Genomic DNA, 19,365 nt, shown 5'->3' on the forward strand with positions numbered 1-19,365 from the left:
CACGGCTCGGTGCACGCGCGCTCTCGCCCTCGGCACCGAGCACACAAAATATAAGGATCAATTCTGGGAAACTTCTGAATTTCCCGCACTTACGCCCTTCAGTCCCTGCAATCGTCGGTACAGGAGGGCGCAGAGAACTCATGATCCAAAACAAATCACTTCAATGTAATTGAATAATAAAGAATAGTGAATAATTGTACTTACAATTTTCAGTCACACAATGTAAACAGAAAAAGAAACACAACTATACGAAAAGCAAACGACGAAAAAGCGGGCAGAGAGCGAAGATAAACACGTCTATCCACCAGCAGGCCCAAAGCAAAAGTGGTTCTTCACCTCCCAGTCACGTGGCGCGCGCACTGTCGGACAAGCAGTTAACTACCGAACCCCTTGTTCGAAAGCTTACGACCTATCCAACTGCTGCTAATAACCTTCCTATTGTAAAAGGACCGAAAAGTTTGTATCCCGTGTCGGAACAAGAATATTTTTGCTGCTGCAAATGCGGACCTCCTATTAGCATCTATCAGGCCAGAGAAGTTCCCCTGGGAGGAGGCAGACACTCCCATGGAGGGAGCTTCTCCGGTTACGTAGAACCTATAACTCTTTTTGACCAGTTTCAAAAGAGGTTAGGCAAAAGTTGCTTTCCCAAGCTCTCTCTTGAACTTCAACCAGTCTTCTGTATCACGAAGCGATCGTTTAGCAGCCTTAGACAGTACGAGCTTCGGGAGAAGAGGATCGAAATTCTTCCTTCTCATCAGGAAGATGGAAGCAGGTGACCTGGGAGTGGCTGCTATGAAGTAATCCAGGTACATATCCAGAAGATAGCGTAACAGCTTCGAATAGGACGAGAGGGGAATAGAGTCCGCTTTTAAGTCCTCCTCGTCATCCTAAGAGATAGGCAACAGAGAGAGTTCTTGATTTGACTCATTGTTCTTCAGAATAACTTTGCTTTCTTTCATCCAGTTCATCAGCTCCTGCAACGTCAATGTAAAGGAACTAAATCTCGTCTTCTGGAGTTGTGGATTTCGACACGATCAGTACCGGAGGTCTCGCACCAGTCGAATTCTCTGTCGTATGCGATGTCGAAGGTAAACTTTCGACTGCTAGATGAGTCGAAGTTCTCGACGGACTCGGAGCAGTTTGTTGTGCAATCGAGTTGAAGGCAGCTGTCGCTGTCGTGAGAGTCCGTGGCGAAGTCCATGTAGCTACGCTACACGACGGGCAAGGGTTGTCTATTTCTCTGTTCCTCTTCACAGGGGGCAGAGAGAACACTCCTTCAGTCGAATGTCTTTTCAACGGACGTGAGGCTCAAGAATCACGCCACTTATGACGTCTAACCGGCGACGAATCACTCGACTCTGTCGATAACTGATGACTAAACGACACACCTTTCCAATGGTGCTTAGTCGACTCCTGCTGTCGCACCACAGGATCGACGGAGGAAGCGGCTGTCTGTGGGCAAACCCCGACAGTCTCCCTTGGACCTCCGGTATGTCTTCTCCCCGAGGCAGGAGAGCGGGACAGGGACCTTCGTCTAGGAGAACTATCGGGACAAACAGCCAATCCCTCAGGTTGCACTGCACTGACACTTCTCACTTCACTAGAAGTTTTTTCAATGAAAGACTTTACAGATAACCCTAACTGCATAACAGTATTTGCTAATACATCGAATTTCTTTTCAAATTTAGATTCGAGGTTAGCAATGGTGTCAGAAGAAACTCCACAGGAAGTTGGCAAGGGAGTTACAGGTGCAGGAGTAGGAGGACTCAAGATCGGAGACATAATGAGAGGAGAAGAAGGAATAGGAGCAGGTGCTTCGATAGAAGAAGCAGAAGCTAAACTACTTTTATTTTCAGCTCTGAGAGCCACCTTCCTCTTCCTATCTTTAATTACCTTCCCCGAGTGAGAAACAAAAACTTTCCACTGTTGTTCACTCCAATCCTTGCATTCATCACAAGTTGATTCTCTCGAGCATTCACAACCCCTACACTTAATGCACTTAGTGTGCGAATCATAATTGATTTAACTAGCCTAGTTTGCACCCTCTGGCACAAAACTACTGAAGGACTAGAGTCCATGACGGTAAAGCCACAAATTGCAGAAAAGAAATTAAGCTACAATCCCACAAACACGAAGTTGAATATTCTTCGACGATATTGGAGAAATAAACTTCCCAACAAATGAAAAAAAGTCTGCACCAAACAACGATGTTCACCAGAAGCCAGCAGAGAACGAATTGATGTTACCTGGGCAGTTGTACCTGTAGCTCCCTCGAGTGGAAGGAGATGACATCACCTACATCAGCGCTGGCAGCGCCACCGTGGAAGTTTTGAATCTATTGTCTGCCATTCATAGGGAACCTACAGCTGTATAATTGTTCGGTAAGACACTGCAATAAAATGATCCAATATGAACCTGAGAGCTCGCATTTGGACAAGACGGAAGCAGACATCTGGTTTTTATGCAGGTATGTGAGCAGTTATCTTGCCTGCCAGAGGCATGACTATCACATCAGGAGATATAAAACACCTACATACCTTGTTCATGTTTTTCTCAATTTCAGAACCTAACATACAAGTACAATGCAGTTAAATGAATAAACCAATATAAAAATAATAAGAGCAAACTACTCATCCAAATTCAACAACCAAATGACAGGAAGTGAATGAGCTCATGTCTGTTCTTAGCAGCCAAGAAAAGCGGTACACGAGGAAAGTGAGGAGTATTCCTCACTCACCCCCTAACTCCACCACCTGAAAGCCTTATTACCATGTTTAACCAACAATCACACGAAGATATTCCCATATAAAAGGTAATTGTTTGTATTTCCATTGGAACAAACTTTTTAACTGCACTCCCCCAAATTTGTTAACATGGAAATGAAAGACAAAACTGGTAATATTCTTTTTTATTCTAATATATCTAGTCTTTATATTAGTTTTTTTGGCTCTACTTTTAAGTCTCCTTAATACTGTTTGTGTAACATAATAACACAGAGGAAAACTTGTTACCAAGTGATAAATATTCTTTCCCATAGGACTTTTTTTTTTTCCCCCTTTTTTTCCCCAAGTGGGTCTCCTGAGTGTTTTTTTTTTTCTGTGCATTTTGGGTAAGTATGGCTAGTGCATTGTCAATCTTTTGTTAACTTTCAGCTGGAAATGAGGGTATGTGGACAATGCTGGAACCCAATTGGTTTTTTTGTTCTAGGTTTCATGAATAATGTAAGATTCAGGAATTAGAGTTTTGTCTGATAAAATCAACTCTGTTCTTAATCATGGCTCTTACGGTACAGACGTGTAATGCAAAACACTAAATAAGTGCATTACACCTAAAGTATTGTTTTTTCATAATGAAACATTTTTTTTATTTGAGCATTTTGTTAGTCTCATTTGAGTAGCAAATTTGTAGTTAAGAAAAAAAAATTTTTACCCATACATCAAATAATGTTAATTCTAAAGAAGAGCTCTGCACAGAGATATCACTTAATAAAAATTTTGACTGAAGTATACAGACAATGGTGTATATAACTGCAGTACTGGCGAGATAACTTGCCAAATTGTAATACATAATTACCAGAAAATTTACACATCTCTTGTGGATGCTCCTCAGATTTTTCAAAGTATTTTCTTTATGTTAACACTTTTACACAGATCAAGCACCCATTCATTTGAATGTTGATTTCTTACGTGACTCACCCTTGGGTGCTAGGCTCCACCCAACTTCCATAGGAGTCATTTTTTTATCTTTTTTTTTTTTTTGGAGAACGTAGTAGTCATATTCAGGTTTTTCTATTGGCTAATACCCAACCGATTCCTAAAATATTTATGCCTATGCTTTTGTGAGGTGTGGACAAAGGGGCAGGTAGTAGTATACTGACTTTATTACAGGTAAGGGAAATTCAAATATACAGCATGCAGGCGGAAATGTGGTATCCGACCCACGAGAGAGTAAAAGTGGGTCGGCGAGACCCGATTTGTGTTTCTTGAGAGACATATAACACAGAATACAAAAGTGCATACAATATGATATTACAAGATCTATACATTGGCGGAAAGCCCGCTGAACGCTCTCGAGGAGGGAAGTAAGAACAACACGAATGTTGAATTACATACAGAGAAAATTGCGATAAAGCATTGTCCTTACAAATACTCCCCCCAAGACAATAATTAGGCATTATTGTTGGATGATTTCTTTCCGATCGTTACTCGCAGAAGCGAGCGGGCCGGCGAAGGCGGCCTCGGGTGCGCGAGATCAGTTGCTGTGGTAGGTCCTCGGGGATTTTAGGGGACGGGATGCCTCCCCTGAGGTGACCCTCGGGGGGTTCGACCGTCTTTCCGAGGCGGCCGCGGCTACGACTGGGTGGTTTGGCGACCGATAGAGCCGCTTCTTTCCGAGGAAGAGTGAGGCGCCCTATGGAATCCGCGTCGGAGGACTCTTCGTCCATAAGGAAGGCTGGTTTCAGGCAATTGATCATGACCCAGTCCTCGCGACCATTTATGGATACGAGGTACGCCTCGTCAGTGCGTCGGAGGACGCGGAAGGGGCCTTGGTAGGGTCTCGTTAGCGGCGGGCGTCGTCCCTGATGAAGACGTGTTTGCATGATGATAGGGCCTTCGGGAGGAAGTGTTTGGTTCTGTCGGAGAAGGTTTTGATGCAGGGCATGAATTTTCCGGCGGATTCCCGAAGTCTGGTGATGGAGACGTCGGCGTCGTCAGCATTGGTCGGGAAGAACTCGCCAGGGACTGTCAATGGTTCCCCGTATACCTTCTCACCAGGTGAAGCTTCGCCGTTCGCCCGAGGGGCGGTCCTGAGGCCGAGAGGACCCATGGCAATCGGTGGAGTCCGCAGTCCACCGTCGTGATCTCATCTGGCACTCCGAATCGACTGATCCAGCTGGCGAGAAGGGCTTCGGCGCATGCTTTGGTGGTTGCCTTCGACATCGGCGTCGCCTCAGGCCATCTGGGGTGGAGCGATCGATTATCATCAAGGAGGTATCTGAACGCCTTCCGACGGGGGCAGGGGACCCACGACGTCTATGTGAATATGGCTGAATCTTCGTTTCGGCTGCGGGAATTCCCCCACGCCTGATTCTGTGTGCCGACTGACTTTACTTGTTTGGCAAGGCATGCAGGTCCTGGCCCACTCGAGGGAGTCCTTCCGAATTCCGTGCCAGACAAACTTCTCCATCAGGAGGCGCATCGTCGTCCGGCCCGAGGGGTGCGAGAGTCCATGTATGACGTCGAATACGGCTCTCCTTCGGGAGGCTGGAATCAGCGGGCGCGGGCGGCCCATGCTGATGTCGCAGAGGAGCGTCGTGCCCGCGTGTCGAAGGGCACTCATCCCAACTTTTGAGGGCGGTGATAGCTTTTGGCGATATGCGGCGGTCTCCAGGTCGGCGGCCTGTTCTCGGGCGAGGTCTTCGTAGTCAATCCCGAGGTGCACGGCGTTGATTTCTATCCTCGAGAGGGTGTCCGCCACGGGGTTCTTCTCGCCGGGCACGTACTGGATGGTGCAGCTGAACTCAGCGATGGCCGCCAGGTGCCTCTGCTGTCTTGCTGACCAGGCGTCGCCCGCCTCGGTGAAGGCGTGCACCAATGGGCAGAGGCCTGTCCTGATAGTGAAAGGGGCACCCTCGAGGAGGTAGCGGAAGTGGCGCACTGCTTGGTACACCGCCAGGAGCTCGCGGTCGAACGTGCTGTATCTCGTCTCGGCGGGTGAGAGTTTATTACTGTGGAAGGCAAGTGGCTGGGGCCTGCCCTGGACCATCTGCTCGAGGACAGCCCCGCAGGCGACGTTGCTGGCGTCAGTGGTGAGGCGTTAGGGTGCAGTAGGGTCTTGGTGGCATAAGGTTGCGGCTCTGGCAAGGACCCTTTTCATGTCATTGAAAGCCTGCGCTTGTTCAGCTCCCCACGTCAGGTTTTTTGGTTTCCCCTTCGGGACCAGGACCTGTGTTAGAGGGACATGGTGCGGGCCGAAGGTGGAGTAATGGAAGACGTAGGAGCCGAAGGCGTGATGATGGCAGTCTTGGGGACATCCTCCAGGTGCATGGGAACCTGAAAATGATATTGTTATATACAATAAAGTTGTATCATACTTACCTGGCAGATATATACTTAGCTATAGACTCCGTCGTCTCCGACAGAAATTCGAATTTCGCAGTACACACTACAGGTAGGTCAGGTGATCTACCGTCCTGCCGCTTTTTTTTTTGGGTTTGGCAGAATAGGAACATTCCGTTTTTCTAATCAGATTTTCTCTTCCACCTGTCTCCTGAGGGGAGGATGGGTAGGCAATTAATCGTATATATCTGCCAGGTAAGTATGTACAAAACTTTATTGTATCATAACAATATCATTTTTGTACATTCAACTTCCCTGTCAGATATATACTTAGCTGATTCACACCATTGGTGGAGGGTAAGAGACAGTTAATTACTGAAATGGGACAGGAAAAACAACATACGTTGTAGGTGATAATAAAAAACCTTGGGTTCCTACCTGATTAGGCAGAAGACTTCTGGCTACTGCCCAGGAGTCTGCTTCGCCTCAAGAGCCTCAGCGAGATAATGACCTATGGCTAAGAGTCTTGTGGGTCTGTCAATGGGGTCTTATCCACTTACTCGACAGAGCCTGAAGGTATTTGCCAATGGGTGCTAATCCACTAATATGACAATACACCTGCTTATAAGCATAATCGAGGAGCACAACACCGATCCCGACCACCTGAACCCTAACATCCGGGTTAGTCTTATAGATTGAAAGGAGTTATCCCTGAACTCTAGCAAACGACCAAAAAACTCTAAACCAAACAAAATAAACGAATGCTAACAGTTACCATTAAAATTTTTGTACACCCTCATCTGTCAGATACATACCCAGTTCCTTTCTGACAAAGGTGGACGGCCGCCTGTGCGACATCTTGCGCCCCTGCCAGGAGAAAACATGAACATATCTCACAGGAGAGGTTACGTACGCATAACACTAAAATTTAAGGATCAGTATTTGCGCTCCAAGTCCTCAGCACTGTGTCCGCTGAAACAAACGGACCAAGAGAGAAGCACTTCTGCATACGTCACTCTGACATCTTTTAGGTAATGAGATGCAAAGACCGAATTGCATCTCCAATACATTGCATCTATGATGTCCTTCATAGACATGTTTCTTGAAACGCCAATGAAGTAGCAACCGCTCTCACCTCATGAGCTCTTACTCTAAGCAACTTGAAGGAGTCAAGACATTTTTCATGAGCCTCTGTAATCACATTTCTTACGAAGAATACCAAGGCGTTTTTGGACATGGATCTCTTCGGGTCCCTTACCGCACACCATATCATTTTTGTACATTCAACTTCCCTGTCAGATATATACTTAGCTGATTCACACCATTGGTGGAGGGTAAGAGACAGTTAATTACTGAAATGGACAGGAAAACAACATACGTTGTAGGTGATAATAAAAAACCTTGGTTCCTACCTGATTAGGCAGAAGACTTCTTGGCTACTGCCCAGGAGTCTGCTTCGCCTCAAGAGCCTCAGCGAGATAATGACCTATGGCTAAGAGTTCTTGTGGGTCTGTCAATGGGTCTTATCCACTTACTCGACAGAGCCTGAAGGTAAATTTTGCCAATGGGTGCTAATCCACTAATATGACAATACACCTGCTTATAAGCATAATCGAGGAGCACAACACCGATCCCGACCACCTGAACCTAACATCCGGGTTAGTTCTTATAGATTGAAAGGAGTTATCCCTGAACTCCTAGCAAACGACCAAAAACTCTAAACCAAAACTAAAACGAATGCTACAGTTACCATTAAAATTTTGTACACCCTCATCTGTCAGATACATACCCAGTTCCTTTCTGACAAAGGTGACGGCCGCCTGTGCGACATCTTGCGCCCCTGCCAGGAGAAAACCATGAACATAACTCACAGGAGAGGTTACGTACGCATAACACTAAAATTTAAGGATCAGTATTTGCTCCAAGTCTCAGCACTGTGTCCGCTGAAACAAACGGACCAAGAGAGAAGCACTTCTCATACGTCACTCTGACATCTTTTAGGTAATGAGATGCAAAGACCGAATTGCATCTCCAATACATTGCATCTATGATGTCCTTCATAGACATGTTTCTTTGAAACGCCAATGAAGTAGCAACCGCTCTCACCTCATGAGCTCTTACTCTAAGCAACTTGAAGGAGTCAAGACATTTTTCATGAGCCTCTGTAATCACATTTCTTACGAAGAATACCAAGGCGTTTTTGGACATGGATCTCTTCGGGTCCCTTACCGCACACCAGAGACACCAGAGACCTTGTTGACAACCTCCAAGCTGCTGCTTCTTCTTAAGATAAAATTTAAGAGCCCTGACTGGGCAAAGTGATCTTTCTATATCCTCTCCCACCAGGTTCGAAAGTACTTTCACTTCAAAGCTCCTGGGCCAGGGTTTTGAAGGGTTCTCATTCTTAGCCAGAAACAATGTCTGGAAAGAACAGATAGCTGAATCTCCCTTAAACCCAACCCGAGAATCTAGAGCGTGGAGTTCGCTCGTTCTCTTAGCAGTAGCGAGGGATAAGAGGAATATACATTTTCTCGTTAAGTCTCTAAACGAGGCAAGGTGAGGAGGTTCAAATTTGTCCGATGTCAGGAACTTCAGGACCACATCAAGATTCCAGCTCGGACTTAGAAGTTTCGAAGGACCTTATAAGATCGTGGAGGTCCTTGTCTTCAGCTATTTTCAGGCCCCTATTCCTGAAGACCGCTGAAAGCATACTTCTATATCCTTTGATGGTCGATACCGATAAATGAGATTCCTCTCTAAGGAAAATCAGAAAATCGGCTATGTTGGTCACAGAGGTATCGGAGGAGGACAGCTTCTTCGCTCTACACCATCTTCTAAAGACTTCCCACTTCGATTGGTAAACCCGAATTGTTGACGATCTTCGGGCTCTCGCGATAGCACTGGCGTGCTTTGCGTGAAAAGCCTCTCGCTCTGACAAGTCTTTCGATAGTCGAAAGGCAGTCAGAGCGAGAGCGGGGAGGTTTTGATGAAACCTCTCGAAGTGGGGTTGTCTGAGCAGATCTGTCCTGTTTGGAAGAGATCTGGGGAAGTCCACCGTCCATTCCAGTACCTCTGTGAACCCATCTTGACTGGGCCAAAAGGGGGCGATGAGGGTCAGTCTCGTCCCTTTTGATGCCACAAACTTCCTGAGCACTTCCCTTAGAAGCTTGAACGGGAGAAAGGCGTAGGCGTCTAAGCCCGACCAGTCTTGGGTCCTCTACTGATGAGCAGAAGTTGTCTATCCTCTTGGAGAGGAACGTTGCGAATAGGTCAATCTACGGCTTCCCCCACAGGGACCAGAGGCTTTGACATACCTCCGAGTGGAGGATCCACTCTGTGGGGAGGACCTGGTTCCTTCTGCTTAGTCTGTCTGCTCTCACGTTCTTCTCCCCTTTCACAAATCTTGTCAGGAGGGTAACATTTCTTTCCTCCGCCCATACTAACAGCTCTCTCGCCAGTTCGTACAGTGAGAAAGAATGGGTCCCCCCCTGCTTTCTGATATAAGCCAGAGCCATGGTATTGTCCAAGTTGACTTGGACTACCCAGTCTCTGACTTCTGACTCGAAGCACTTTAGGGCTAGGTAAATTGCGAATAGTTCTTTGGAATTTATATGCCAGGACACCTGTTCCTTCGTCCAGGTGCCCGACACTTCCTTTGCTCCTAAAGTCGCTCCCCAACCTGTCTCCGATGCGTCGGAGAACAATATTTGGTCGGGGTTCCGAATATCCAGAGGCATGCCCTCGTTCTTCTTTAGAGGAGCCAGCCACCACTTTAAATGACTCTTTACCTCCATGGGAATCTTGAAAGAGTCCGTAAATTGTCCCGTCTTCCAATTCCACACTCTCCGTAGGAAGAATTCAAGAGGGCGAATGTGAAGCCTCCCTAAGGAGATGAACTGCTCCAGCGAGGAAAGGGTCCCCAGAAGGCTTAACCATTCCCTCGCTGAGCTGCGTTCCTTCTCTAGGAAGTTCGAGACTTTTTGTAAGCCTTGAAGGAGTCTTTCCTGTGAAGGGAATGCCCGAAAACCCCGAGAATCCATCTGAATCCCCAGATAAACTAAGTTCTGGCTGGGGATCATCTGGGACTTCTCTAGGTTGACGAGCAATCCTAGAGACTGAATCAGGTCTAATGTAGCAGTCAAGTCCTCCAAACACTGGCTCTCTGACTTATCCCTGATGAGCCAATCGTCCAGGTAAAGGGAGATGTTGATCCCCTTTAGATGAAGCCACCTCGCTACACTTCTCATCAGGTACGTGAGTACCTGAGGAGCTGTAGAGAGGCCGAAGCACAAGGGCCTGAACTGATAAATCTTGTCTTGTATCATGAATCAAAGATACTTCCTCGACGATGGATGAATGGGAAAGTGGAAATACGCATCCTGTAAGTCCAGGGAGACCATCCAGTCTCCGGGACGTAGAGCCGACAGACCCGATGCAGATGTCTCCATGGAGAATTTCTTCTTCTCCACGAAGCGGTTCAGGGCGCTTACTTCTAGCACTGGCCTCCACCCCCCACCCCCCCACCAAAGCCTTCGGGACTAGGAAAAGGCGATTGTAAAACCTCGGGGAGTGGGGGTCCTGCACTAGCTCGATTGCTTCTTTGTTCCACATTGTTTCCACCATCTGAAGGAGCGTATCTCTCAGGACAGGGTCCTTGTACCTCGCGGACAGTTCCCTCGGTGTCGTAGTTAAGGGAGGACTGTCCTGGAAAGGGATGAGGTAACCTTTCTCCAGAACCGACAGCGTCCAGGCGTCAGCTCCTCTCATGGCCCAGGCTTCTACAAACTTTAGAAGTCTGGCACCCACAGGTGTTTGGAGGACATGAGCACTATTTGTTTTTCTTGAAAGGTCGGGAGGCTGACCTTCCTCGCTTATCAGAAGTTTTCCTTTTCGAGGAGGGTCGTGTAGCGGAGCCTCCACGAAAGGGCTGTTGAGGAGCTCGAGAATCTTTCTTGGCAGCAGTCACAGCAGGGCGGTTCTTCTTGGCTGACTGAACCAGGAGGTCCTGAGTCGCCTTCTCAGATAGCGAACGAGAAATATCCTTCACTAACTGAGAAGGGAACAGGATCTGACAAGGGCGCGTAAAGTAGAGTCGTCCTCTGTGTCGGCGAGACAGCTTTTGTAAGAAACGACCCAAACACGGATCTTTTCCTAATAACTCCCGATCCAAACAAGGAAGAGACCTCTCCCAAACCGTCTTGTACCGCTTTATCCATGCAGGATAGAATGCTGTGAAGAACATCAGGGGCGAGAAAGTCTGGGTCCTGGGTCTTTTTAGCCAGCACCCCAAGGGACCAGTCCAGGAAATTAAAGATCTCTAAGACGTGGAAAAGTCCCTTGAGGAGCTGGTCTAGTTCCGACATGCTCCAAGACGATTTGGCGGACGATAGGGCGTCTCCTTGACGAGTCCACAAGACTAGAGAAGTCTGACTCTGCCGATGAAGGGAGCGCCAGACCCATAGCTTCTCCAGTCTCGTACCAGATGCCTCTCCTGCCCGAAAGCCTGTAGGGAGGCATGCAAAACACCATCTTTCCCGCTTCTTTCTTCGTGCCCATCCAAGAGCCTAGAGATTGAAGGGCCTTCTTCATGGAAATCACAGGCTTCATTTTTAAAAAGGAAGAGGACTTCGAGGCCTTTGTACTCGAAAATAGAGATCGAGAAGGAGGAGCTGCGGGGCTCAGAGAATCCCCGAACTCTTGGAGTAACAGAGTAGCCAAGGTCTTATAATTAGAGAGGCCCTCATTAACTGGTGTCTCTTCGTCCGACACATCTTCCAGCTCAAGAGCAGCAGGCGGGGAAATATCACGTTTGGAGGATGTCTTCTGTAGACTTTCTCCTCTCCTGAGGAGAAAGGCTTCTAGATGGAGAAGGACTGTCCAACATAGGAGTTCTAACCGCACAGGAAAGAAGAACTTTCTCTTGCACTTCCACAGGATTTTTTTATTTATCCTGAGTAGTTGAAGTGGGCACAGCAACCTTCGAAGGTCCCGCAGAAGTCTGATGATCCATAGAAGAAAAGCATTTATCTGGCGACAAACACTTGGATAATGCCTGGTATTTGGTTGGCGCCTTGAGCCTGGCTGGCGCCTCGCGCTTGGTTGGCACATCGCTTCCGATCGGAGAATCGCCTCTGGCTGGCGCCTCGCGCCTGGCTGACGTCTCATGCCTGGCTTGCGCCTCGCGCCTGACTGGCGAATCACTGTCAGAGGAAGACAAAGCTCTGATAGGAGGCTCTTGCTTGCTGGAACACAGAATGCGCCTGGAGGAAGGAGAATGCTCGGCTTCATGTTCCTTGAACGAACGAGGATCAGCAGAGGGGAACGTGGATCTCTTGATTGGAAGAGAAGAATCCTTCCTCCGAGGAGGATCTTTGGAGAGTACTCCAACAAGAGAAGCGATCTGCTCTTGCATATTTTGAAGAATTCTCATCGTAACATCCCTGTCCTTGTCCGAAGGAGGGGAAGGAGATCTGTCAGGCGCAGGAGGCTCCCAGTAAGCAGCGGGAGAGAGTAAGGGTCTCTTCGCTCTCTTCCTGTCCAATGGCAATTCTTCGGGAAAACGCTCAGGACTAGAATCAAGTTGAGGTGCTTTCCAGCTCCTCTTCAACGGGTGGGAAAGATCGGTAGATCTCCACCCGCGCTTGGGCGATGAAGTCTCGGAAGATGAGAAGCACTCGCGAAGAACGCTTTTGCAGTAGCGATCTCTGGCAGTCTGCAGTGTTACAGAACCTGCCGAAGGGACGTCTGATTGGTGGGGATTCTCCACAACCTCCGTAAGGCTTTCGACATTCCTTCTCCTCTGGGCCTAGGAGCTTGGAAGAGGTCTAGACCTGGGAGCGATGTGGAGCCTACCAGACGCCCCTCCACTACACTGGGGACACTTACGTCACTATCCACTGCACTGTTCACTGTAAAATCACTTTGCTTACCTTCCAGCGCTGCCATCTTAAGCTCCACTCTCTTAAGGGCAGCTTTAAGATCTACGATTTCTGATGCCGAATCTGCAGGATCTGCGAAGGGGGAAGGAACTGATACAGACGTAGAAGGAGCAATATTTACAATAGGAGAAGAGGATACTAAATTAGAAACTTGATCGCTAGATCTACATCTATGCAAACTTTTGGAAGAAGCCTTCCTCACTCTATCTTTCTCTAACTTCTTCAAGTAAGAAGTTAGAGTCTTCCATCCTTCTGCACTCAAACTCTCGCATTCCTTACAAGTGTTATCCAAAGAGCATTCATACTTCCTGCAACGTCTACATACAGTATGAGGATCAACCGAAGCTTTCGGCATCCTCACGTTACAGCCCTCATTCACACACACTCTCAAAACAGTTCCAGAGTCAGACATATTAAAGTAAAATCCAAACCAAATCCAAGAAAACAGTCCACGATAGCGTATGCCAATACAACGATCCAAATACATCACCAAATCAGCCAACAAGAAGATCAATTGCGATGAAAAATGACAATTTGTCGAAAATTGCATTTTTCCTAACTATACAAACCTGAGGTCCTTTAACAATAGGAAGTAGCTAGCGGCAGCTGCAACGGTCGTAAGCTTCGAACAAGGGGAGAACAGTAGTTAACTGCTTGTCCGACAGTGAACAAATCACTTTTGCTTTTGGCCCATGCAAAATACGCAGAGTGAGGGGTGGCATGAGGAGGGACTATATGTAAAGGACCTCAGGTTTGTATAGTTAGGAAAAATTATATTGTTATGTTACAATAAAGTTTCATACATACTTACCTGGCAGATATATACATAGCTAAGACTCCGTCGTCCCCGACAGAAATTCAAATTTCGCGCCACTCGCTACAGGTAGGTCAGGTGATCTACTGGCCTGCCCTGGGCGGCAGGACTAGGAACCATTCCCGTTTTCTATCATATTTTCTCTCTTCCACCTGTCTCCTGCGGGGAGGCTGGGTGGGCCTTTAATTGTATATATCTGCCAGGTAAGTATGTATGAAACTTTATTGTAACATAACAATATCATTTTCATACAATCAACTTACCTGTCAGATATATACATAGCTGATTGGCACCCTTTGGTGGAGGGTAAGAGACAGCTACTTAATGGAATAGACAGGTAAACAACATATGTTGTAGGTATAAATAAAACCTTGGTTCCTACCTGATAGGTGGTAGACTTCGTGGGTGTTTGCCCAGTAGTCTGCATCACCTCAAGAAACTTTAGCGAGATATAGATCTATGGCCAAGAGTTCTTCTTGTGGGTCTGCCGAAGGGGTCTTATCAGCTTACTCGGCAGAGCCTGAAAGGAACTTTGTCAATGGGTGCTGATCCACTATATGACAATCACCTTATGAAGGAGCACACAACCATCCCGACCACCTGATCCTAACCACGTTAGAAATCTAAAAATTGTTCCGAGTTATCCCAAGAACTCTTCACAACAACCATAACTCAAAAACACACTACGCACAACATACATAATTTTCTAAAAAAAAAAAATACTCATCTAATTAGATATGACAAGATTCTCTTACTGAACAACATAGACGGCCGCCCGTGCTAAACCAAGTCCTTCTTTGTTAGAAGAGACTCTAGACCATATCTAAAAAGAAGAAAAGTATATACTTAAGGATTGGTGTCGGCTCCCGTGCCCAGAATCGTATCCGCCGATACGAAAGGACCCAGAGAAAAACACTTCTCATATGTCACACGAACGTCTTTCAAGTAATGAGATGCAAATACTGAGTTGCATCTCCAAAATGTCGTATCTATGATGTTTTTAAGCGACATATTCTTATGAAACGAGAGAGACGTTGCTACTGCTCTCACTTCATGAGCTTTCACTTCAACAGTCGAAAACTCTTCGTCAGGACAGACCTTATGCGTGTCTGTAATGACGTTCCTCACAAAGAATGCCAGAGCATTCTTGGACATCAGTCTTGTGGGGTCTTTTACCGCGCACCAAAGACCTTGGTCTAGAGCCTCCATCTGATGCTTTCTCTGAAGGTAGAACTTCAGAGCTCTTACAGGGCATAGAGACCTCTCTGCTTCTCTCCCACTAGACTCGATATGCCTTTGACTTCGAATGACTTAGGCCAGGGATTCATGGGATTCTCGTTTTTAGCTAAAAAAAACAGGGTCTTTAAATAAACGAAGCAAATAGCTGAGTCTCCCTTGAATCCTACTTTATCCTGCAGAGCATGTAATTCACTAATTCTCTTTGCCGTAGCTAAAGATAATAGGAATAGGCATTTTCTGGTGATGTCTCTAAACGATGCCAGATGAGGAGGTTTGAACCTTTCGGATGAAAGGAACTTGAGAACCACGTCTAGGTTCCAGTTAGGAGGGACCGGTTCCTTAGACTTTGAAGTCTCAAAGGACCTTATGAGATCGTGGAGATCTTTGTTATCTGCCAGATCTAATCCTCTATTCCTGAAGACTGCCGAGAGCATACTTCTGTATCCCTTTATTGTGGATACAGCTAGATGAGATTGCTCTCTCAGGAATAGAAGGAAATCTGCAATTTCCGCTACAGAGGTAGTGGAGGAGGACAACTTCTTAGTTCTACACCACCTTCTAAAAACCTCCCACTTTGACTGATATACTTGCCTAGTGGAGGTTCTGCGTGCTCTCGTGATCGCGCTTACAACTTCGCGAGAAAACCCTCTCGCTCTGACGAGTCTTTCGATAAGTTCGAAAGGCAGTCAGAGCGAGAGCGGGGAGGTTTTGATGATACCTCTTGAAGTGTGCCTGTCTGAGAAAGATCCATCCTTCTTGGTAGGGATCTGGGAAAGTCTACGATCCACTCTACCACCTCCGTGAACCAATCTTGGCCGGCCAAAAGGGGCTATCAATGTCATCCTCGTCTCCTTTGAAGCCACAAACTTTTTCAGTACTAGTCCAGGATTTTGAATGGAGGAAAAGCATAGACGTCTACGTGAGACCAATCCAGCAGGAAGGCGTCTACCATAAGAGCTCTTGGGTCTTCCACGACCGAGCAAAAGACTGCCAGCCTTTTGGAGATGAAAGTGGCGAGAGATCCACATGAGGGGTCCCCCACAGAGACCAGAGATCTTGACACACCTCTTCGTGTAGGGCGTCCACTCTGTATGAAGGACCTGGTTCTCCTGCTGAGTCTGTCCGCCCTCACATTCTTTACTCCCTGAACGAACCTTGTAAGAAGGGAGATGTTCCTCTGAGACGTCCAAAGCAAAAGGTCTTTCGTCAGCTCGTAAAGGAACGAGGAGTGAGTCCCTCCTTGTTTTCGAATGTAGGCAAGTGCCGTGGTGTTGTCCACATTTACTTGCACTACTTTGTTCGAAACCAGAGGCTCTAGACTCTTTAAAGCCAGGTGCATGGCGAAGAGCTCTTTGCAGTTTATGTGCCAAGACACCTGCGCTGGTTCCCAGGTGCCTGACACCTCCTTCGAGCCTAATGTTGCTCCCCAACTTTCTCCGACGCATCGGAGTACAACACTAGGTCTGGGTCTGGATTTTTAGAGATCCCTTTGTTCTCTTTCAGAGGGGGCAACCACCATTCCAAGTGCGGTCTTATCTCCACTGGAATGGGAAAGGCGTCCGAAAGTTGTCCAGTTTTCCAACTCCAAGACCTCTTGAGGAAGAATTGAAGCGGACGTAAATGAAGTCTTCCTAGCGGGAAGAACTGTTCGAGCGAGGAAAGGTCCCTAGAAGGCTCAACCATTCCCTCGCCGACGTCTGCTCCTTCCTTAAGAAGAGAGACACTTTCTGCAAACCTTTTGCGATTCTCTCTTGCGAAGGAAATACTCGAAAACCCCGAGAATCCATCTGAATCCCCAGATAGACTAAGTTCTGTCTTGTCAGCTGCGACTTCTCGAGGTTCAACGAGTAATCCCAACGCTCTGATCAGATCTAAAGTTAACGTAAGGTCCTCCAAGCACTGTCTCTACTGATCTGGCCCTGATGAGCCAGTCGTCCCAGATACAGAGAGCTATTACTCCTTTGAGGTGAAGAAACCTCGCCACATTCTTCATCAGCTTGTGAAGACCTGAGGAGCTGTGGAAAGCCGAAACACAAGGCTCTGAACTGAAAGATCCTTCCCCCCGTCATGAAACGGAGGTACTCTTCGATGAAGGGTGGATCGGGACGTGAAAATAGGCGTCCTGGAGATCTAGAGACACCATCCAATCTCCTTGTCGCAATGACGCAAGGACTGAGGCAGAAGTCTCCATCGAGAACTTCTCCTTCTGAACAAATTTGTTCAGAGAGCTGACGTCTAGTACTGGTCTCCAGCCTCCCGAGGCCTTCGCAACCAGAAAAAGGCGATTGTAAAACCCCGGGAGTTTTGATCCAGTACTAGTTCTATCGCTCTCTTGTCCCACATCTGCTCCACCATCGATCGAAGAGTATCCCTCAGCACAGGATCCTTGTACTTGGCTGTTAGTCCCGCGGTGTTGACGTTAGGGGAGGAGTGTTCAGGAAAGGGATACGATATCCCTTCCTTATTACAGACATCGATGACGCGTCTGCGTTTATAAGTGTCCAGGCCTCCACAAATCCCAGGAGCCTGGCACCTACTGGTGCTTGGAGGAGAGAAGCATCACTTTCCCTTTTTAAAGGGACGAAAGGCAGACCTACCTCTCTTCTCAGGAGCTTCCTTCTTGCGGGAGCTCTGGAGGTCGGCCACCTCGAAAGGGCTGAACTGATGTACTCGGTCCTTTCTTGTCCGTTGCAGTAGCAGGTTTCTTCTTCCTTGCTGACTGCGTCAGAAGGTCTTGAGTCGCCTTCTCAGTAATGAACGAGGAAATGTCCTTCACTAACTGATGAAGGGAACAAAAAGTCAGACAAAGGCGAGTACAGTAGCGCTGCCCTCTGAGCGTGGGAGACCGCTTTGGTTAAAAAGGCACTATATACTGTCCTCTTTTTAAGAAGACCTGCTCCAAATAAAGAGGAGATCTCAACCGAGCCATCCTGAACCGCTTTGTCTATACAAGACAAAATACACAGAAGGACTTCTGGTTCGAGTCCTTCAGAATCATGGGCTTTCTTGGACATCACCCCAAGGGACCAATCTAAGAAGTTGAAAACTTCCAATACATGAAAGAGTCCCTTGAGGAGATGGTCCAGTTCTGAAATGCCCCAAGTTATACGGGCAGAGTTCAAACCTTGTCTACGTGAAGCGTCAACTAAGGTCGAAAAGTCCGCTTCTGACGTAGACGGAAGAGAAATACCCATATTCTCTCCCGTCTGATACCAAATGCCTCTTTTACCAGCTAGTCTCGCTGGAGGCATGCAGAAGACCGTTCTAACTAACTCCTTCTTCGACTTCATCCATGAGTCTAAAGACTGAAGAGCCCTCTTCATCGAAATGGCGGGCTTCATTCTAAGAAAAGACGAAGATTTCTTCGTCTTTGCACTCGAGAAAAGAGAGAGCGGAGAAGGAGGAGAGGCAGGAGTCAAGTCGTCTCCATACTCCTCTAGGAGCAAGGCTGTCAAAACTTTATAGTTCGAAAGACCTTCTCTTCCTTGATACTCCTCCTCCGAGTTTACTTCTAACTCGGGGTCTAGATGAGTCTCCGCTGCCAATTCAGTACGTCTCCTCTGGTGGAGACAAAACTCCTAATAGGAGAAGGGGCTAAGGGAATGATATTCCTTCCTCTTCCCCGCTTTAATAGTCCTGGAAGGCGCCAACAGCCTAGGCTTCTCTCCATAAATGGATGACGCTTCCCGCTTGGATGACACTTCTTCGTCCGCCAAGCGTCCTGGCTGACGCCTCCCTCTTGTCTGGCTGCTGACGTCTGGATGACGCCTCGCGCCTGGAAGACGCTTCGCTCTCAAAAGACGTCCTAACTGGCGCCAAAACTTTGGTTGGAGCCTCGCGCCTAAAAGCAGCTTTAAATGACGCTTCATGCCTAGAAGACGTCTCACGTCTATCTGGCGTTACGTGTCTTCCGTAAGATTCTCCCGATCTCGCTCTCGAAACCGAAGCCTCTGCATATGTTTGGAAGCTTCACGTCTGCATGACGCCTCTCGCTTCGCCGGGGAGAGAGGGACGAGACTTCTTGATTGGAAGCGCAACGTCCTTCCTACGAGGCGCTAACACTCCCACCAAAGAGGCCAGTTGCTCTTGTACTGCCAAGATAATCTTCCTTGAAGCTTCTCCCACGTCATCTTCAATCGGGGGGAGAAGTAGGAAAGTGTTCTTCCACGTCCACGTCGGGTGACGCTGACGCCACCTTCGCCTTCTTAATAGACGAGGGAGCGTCATCTGAGAAACGCTCCGGGCTCGAATCTAATTCAGGTTCTTTCAAATGCCGTTTCAGAGGCCTAGATAAATCCGACTCCTTCCACCCTCG

The sequence above is a fragment of the Macrobrachium nipponense genome, chromosome 40 (assembly GCF_015104395.2).
Source record: "Macrobrachium nipponense isolate FS-2020 chromosome 40, ASM1510439v2, whole genome shotgun sequence".
In the NCBI taxonomy this organism is placed as follows: Eukaryota; Metazoa; Arthropoda; class Malacostraca; order Decapoda; family Palaemonidae; genus Macrobrachium; species Macrobrachium nipponense.